At 40.6% G+C, this 6,000-nt stretch overlaps 1 protein-coding gene across 9 annotated transcripts in view; it reads left to right on the top strand.

Moving 5' to 3' along the window:
* SIL1 (SIL1 nucleotide exchange factor) overlaps positions 1 to 6,000 on the top strand; it is a 169,213-nt gene that overhangs the window by 27,713 nt on the left and 135,500 nt on the right. For 4 of the 9 annotated variants that reach the window (XM_011382239.2, XM_023524494.1, XM_023524493.1 and 1 more), the window contains one exon: positions 651 to 704. The exons of the other annotated variants lie outside the window; for them this stretch is intronic. The gene's annotated coding sequence lies outside the window, so the exon portion shown is untranslated. The remainder of the gene's footprint in view (positions 1 to 650; positions 705 to 6,000) is intronic. 9 annotated transcript variants of the gene reach the window in all.

Here is a 6,000-nt window from a genome sequence, read left to right as displayed (position 1 = left end):
CGGTTATGGAATTTGGCCTTTATCTTGAGGGCCATGGAAAACAATTGAATGTTTTCAAGCAGAGGAGGGTAGGATCAAATTCATGCTCTGGCTATAGAATAACCCTGTTAACATTGAATCAAGGTCTATACTTGTAATTTGCTGATCTGCCACATGATCCTTTGACACTGCAGCAGAGCTTCCCCTTTTCTAAATCGCTGAGTGCAGAGTAGAGAATGGTGCCTGCCACAGACTTGAATCCCTGGTATCTCAGATCCAAAGCCCAAGGCTGTGTTGCTTGGTGAATGGTTTTCAGGAATGTAGCTCTCACCTTAGCCTTTTCACAACAGCTTAAAATTTCTAAGCCATGGCACGTTCCTCTGCTCTGCTTTCAACAAATTGAAAATTTTTATGACAGTGTCAAATCAGTAGGAAAAGTTTTGAAAAGTAGGATTGAGAAATAGACTTCTTTGCCTTTTCTTCCTGCAAGGGATTTGAAAAATATAGAAATGCTAAATTATATGTTGAATATCCTTGGGGTTTCCTTTCCTTTCCTTTTGAAAATGTTTTACATTAACCAAAAATTCGACAGACACTTGTGGAAAGATAATTCATTTTGGCTGGAGTTTAAGCTCCATGTTGTGAACTTTTTATTTTTCTTTTGTCTGCAGTGGGTTGGGACCCAATTGTGCAGTTACCTGACCTCATCACAGTCCAGTTGCTGGGTGAGTTATCTCTGTGAGTCTGTATGTTTTCCCCCTGTACCTACCTAATGAAATCCAAATTAAATCAATTTTTAATCAAGGAGATGAATAACAGGTTTTTTTCTTAGAAAAAAAATCACAAGGCCCGCAAAAGTGTGGGATGCAATAAAAAGTTTTTATTTGCATGTTTGCCATTAGGCATGGCTATAATGCTGGGAAAACACGAGGTGCTTTTAACGTAGTATTTGGAAATATTGCCATCCCAGAGAGATGAACAAAAGTGCTTTTTTTCTCTGTCCCTCTTCTCTTTCATAATTTGTGAGTGCCTGTGTGTTCCCAGCACCTTGCACAGGTACATAGTACATGGTAGGGGCTTGGAGACATCTGAATGAAAGAAAGGGTAGTTTTGAGCAGGTCCTTCTTTCTCTCCTGTTGCCCCCGCTCTCCAGCTCCTCAGCCTGCTATTTTCTCATTTCTTCGTTCATTTGTTCATTCATTCAACATTTATTCCTTCTGGGCTAGTTGGCAGGCCAATGGTAGGGAGTGGAATGAAGAGAAATTTCCGTAGGGTCAAGGCATGGCCAGATCTTCAGTACCTATTGTGCTTCGAGGAGCCATCCCTCTGGCAACGTGGTCCTCTGGTGGTATTAGCAATCCAGGAACAAAGATGGGAATAGTCTGGAAAGAATGCTAGACCAGAAGGATCGTGATTAGTAAGCATAAGGGCATTAATCATAAGTTTCAGGGCAACTTCCTATGGCAGGGGACATTTTAAGCTCTGGGTCAAGCTGCTGGGGAAAATCTGTTGTTAAGCTATAGACTAAGGAAAGGTGATGCTGGGGATACTGTGAGGCCTCTACTCTGGGGGTCCCAACTGGACACTCCTTCAGTACCATCCAACTCCAGATACTGTTTACTGACTTCTATTATTAGATGCCGAGAATTTGTAAGGACTAACAAACCACTGAACTGCGAGGCAAAGGAAGAGTTCATAAGCAGAGTTCACCAACAACGGTGACCCTCTTATCAGGTTTATAGCAAGCTTTCTTTAATCTCCCTTTTACCAAGGGGCTTTTCTGAAAAGGAGATTCCAGAATTTTGCTAAGACAGTACAATGGACTCTGTGTATGAAACTCATTTGGCACCTCTGGCAAAGAGATTTCTTGTTTATCATGATGCCATTCCCTCCCCGCCCCCCACCCCCTTAAGTCTTTTGCCCTAAGCTGTTGTTGGAATAAATGTTAGTTCCTAGTATCATGCCTTCAGGCCTTTAAAAAGCATTCTTTTTTTCTGCTTGAGATGCCTTTCTTATTGCCTGTGGCTGATTCCTTTTCTTTTAATCTTTAAAGTTTACCTCTTCCAGGAAGTTTTCCTTGATCCTCATCTCCTAATGAAGATATCTATTCTTTCTTGCCATAGAGCCCTCTAGCCATCTCTGGCAGGCTTTTTCAGCCAGGTGCTTATTATAATTACTGATTTACTCGTCAATCTCCATTGTTCATCTGGAAGCTCCTAAAGAATAGGATCCTTATTTATTTAGTCTTTGTATCCCTGGCACTGACATATGTCTGGGATGCAGCAGGTCTTAAATATGTTTTGAAAAATGAATAATCTTGGGACGTGTTGGAGGTGGTGGCAACTGGTATGTTTCATAGTAGGCAATAAGGATTTCTTCATCTTTTCAAGGTGAACAGATTTTTTTTCTCTTTGTTAGCTTTCCTACATGGGAGAATAAATAAGGTCTTTGAAAAAATGCTTTTCTGGATTGGCGTGGCTGTCAGCTGCTCATCTAGGGTTGAAATGGCTTTGGCGTGGGTGTGAAACTGCAGGTAGTAAGTGAGCAGAGTGTCTGGGCTGCGTGGGCTTAGTTCGCTTCTGTTTTTCTGGATGCTTGCCACGTTTTTGCGAGCTACAACCCAAACATCTGGCTTCTCTGAAGTCAGGGCTTGTGCTTAGTTGTTTGTTGGAGTGGTTGCCTTTCAGAGTGAAAAGTCTAATATTAACCAGGTTTCTTCTAGTGTTTTCTGCTGGTGAACCAGGGGCTGCAGTGGCTGTTTTAAGGAGAGCTGCCACAGGTAGAATCCCTGAGCAGTGAGAGACAGGAAGGAGTAATTGAGAAGAATTGCCCCCTACTTTGTGGCAGGGCAAGCTCTTTAAGCAAAATAGAAGAAGGTGTAGGGAAGGCGATGAGTGACAGAGATAAAATGTAAGGTCAACTAAGAAGTGAGGTAGTTTTGTAAGGAAACTAGAAGGAGCTGGGGCTCTTGTCATCTGTCACACCCTTGATGCTCTTAAAATAATATTGTCTTACTCATACCCAGTGGGATTGGGTTCAGAGTATCTGCTGCCCAAAATGTGGGCTCTAAATGTTTACTGATTCTTAGCCAAATGTGCTCTGCCTCGAGGCCTGTTGTGAGATAGATTATTTCTAGGATATGTTTACCTGGGAAGATATGGTGCTGTGAGAAGGGTAGCTGGAAAGTTGTCCCCGTGGAGCCTACTGTGGCAGGAGAGACTTCCTGGTGTCCTGCTGGCATCCCTGTCACGAGCTCACTCACTGAAATCCAGAGTCCCTTTGCAGGCTTCAGTCTAGGATGCTGCTGTTAGCTGAGCTGTATCCCTGTCAGTTGCAGGCTGATGACTTCTGGCAGGCTAGGATTTCGTTGGTGGCATCTTGCAGAGCCCCCTGACCCTACCTGCTGTCATGAATCTTGTTGTATTCCTCTTGTACACATCTTTGAATGTCTCATGATATACTGCTCTTAAGAAGAACAGATACCAGATGGGAAAAGTGTCTCTCTTGGGTTTATGTATGCTTTTTTTAAAAAAACTAAAACAACACTTTTAAAAAATATAGCCTGGTTTGGCGATTTTCCATGTTCAAAAATGTGTTTGTGATGTTTTTCCTGCCCTGTGGAGACCAGCAGAGCTGTGAAGAGAAACTACCTCATTAGGAGACTCTGGAAGAGAATGGGACTCTCTTGGCACTTCCCCAGGGACGTGGCCTCCTCCCCATCCACAGCCCGCCAAGGCCAGGGCCTGGGAACTGCTCCCCAGGGCAGTGTGCCAGTGTCCAAGGGTCTTAAAGAATTTAATTAAGCAACTAATAGATTAGGCGATGTTTGAAGTTAAAGTGTGATTTTTGTTGACATTAAACACATTTATTTAAATATAAGTTAATCCATGCTTTTTAATGCTTCTCGAACTCAAGTTTGGTTACTGCAGTTGACATAGATACTTGACAAGCCCAAGTTTAGTGTAGAGGTGTGGGACACAATTGAACATGGACTTGGAAGAGGAGGAGGAAGAGAGAACTCATAATTTACAGCTGCTGAAATAATTCAGCTGTTTCCCTTGTGATTGCTCTCCTCCTCTGTACTGCTGATTTAGTAAATTGTTCATGGGATGGCTTTTGCTGTACCAATCAGGGTTGGGATTAAGCCATTTTGATTGCTGGGAATAAACTCTGAGGTTGGGAGGAACACTTTAAGTTTGAAACTAATGTCACATTCCCCTTCAATCTCAGCACAGGATCTAAGCTTTGGGGAGTGTGCTTTGATATGAGGGCTGCATCCTCTTGGATGAAAGCAGGCACTGAACTGTGAAATGTTGTTGATTGAGTAATGAAGGAAAGTAAGAAGATGAGAGTCCAGAGCTAGGGTTCAGGTTACAGAGCTTCAGACAAGCTGAAGTGCCAATCAGCAGAGAAGCTGGCTCTATGAACTGGTTGGTGAGCCCTTCTAAGGTCTCTCTCCCTGAAAAATACCTGCACATCTGCAACAGTGTGTGTCACTATTTGGACTAAGGTGTTCATTTGTTCACCTATTCATCTCTCTACTCACCCATTCATTCACTTATTTTATCAGCTGTACTTTTTTTGAATGCCTGCCATGTCCTAGAGACTCCACTAGCTAAGGAAGGAACAGTGGATGGGGAAAGGAGTCTGTGTCCTCAGGGAATTCACATTTACAGTTCAGTTTGATGGGCCTTATGATAGCTGTACAAAGAATTCTGAGAGTATGTGGAAGACCAACAAAATATGGCAAATCAAACCCAGCAGGATATAAAAATGATCATCTGACCAGGCTGGCCTTACCCTAGGAATCTAAGGGTGGTTTTACATTAGAAAACCTATGCATAAAATTTGCTATGTTAATAGGTTAGAGGGAAACTACATGATCATCTTAGAAGATATAAAAAACATATGTGATAAAATTTAACACTCATCCATGATAAAACCTATTATCTATTGAGAAGTAGAAGAGAACTTTACCTTGACAATATCTACCAAAAAACTACAGAAAACATTTTTTGTTTCTTAAATTTTTTGAAGAGAGACTAATGTGCTCATGTGCCCATTATCTAGTTTTAGCAATTGCCAACTCATGGACCATCTTACATTCTTTTTTAGTGTGGTAAAATACATATAGCATAAAATTTGTCATTTGAACCATTTTAAAATGTACAATTTGGTGGCATTAATTATGTTCACGCTGTTGTGCCATTACCACTATCTACTTCTAAAACATTTTCATTACCCAAACAGGAACTCTGAACTCATTAAGCAATAACTTCCCATTACCTTTCCAATAACTTCCCGCCTCTGGTGACCTCTGATCTACTTTCATTTCTATGAATTTACCTATTCTAGCTATTTCATGTAGGCGGAATTATACAATATTTTTCCTTTTGTGTATGGCTTTTTTCACTTAGCTTAATGTTTTTAAAGTTTATGCATGTTGTAGCATGTGGCAGAATTTTCTTCTTATTTATGACTGAATAATATTTCACTTTATATACCACATTTAAAAAAATCTATTTAAAAAAGTCTCATCTATTAATGGATACTTAGGTTTCCACCTTTTGTCTGCTGTGTACATTCACATGCAAGTATCTGTTCGAGTCATTGTTTTCAGACATTTGAGTATATGCTCAGGAGTGGAATTACTGGGTCATAGTATTATGTTTAGCTTTTTAAAAACTGCCGAACTTTTCCATGGTGGCTGTGCCATTTTATACTCCTAGTGGCAGTGTACCAACATTCCATTCCACATCTTAACCAGCACTTGTTATTTTCTATCTTTTTTCTTAATTATAGCCATCCTAGTAGGTATCAAATGGTATCTTGTGGCCATCCTACTAGGTATCATATGGTATCTTGTATCTATAGCTATCCTACTAGGTATCAAATGGTATTTTGTGGCTTTGATTTGCATTTCTATTATGACTAATGATGTTGAGTATCATTTCATGTGCATATTGGCCATTTGTTTATCTTTTTTAGAGAAATGTCCAAGTCTTTTGCCCATTTTAAAAT

This window comes from Pteropus vampyrus, unplaced genomic scaffold, assembly GCF_000151845.1.
Source record: "Pteropus vampyrus isolate Shadow unplaced genomic scaffold, Pvam_2.0 Scaffold470, whole genome shotgun sequence".
NCBI lineage: Eukaryota > Metazoa > Chordata > Mammalia > Chiroptera > Pteropodidae > Pteropus > Pteropus vampyrus.
Note: the sequence above shows the minus strand (reverse complement) of the source record. Positions and strands in the feature narration are given on the sequence as shown.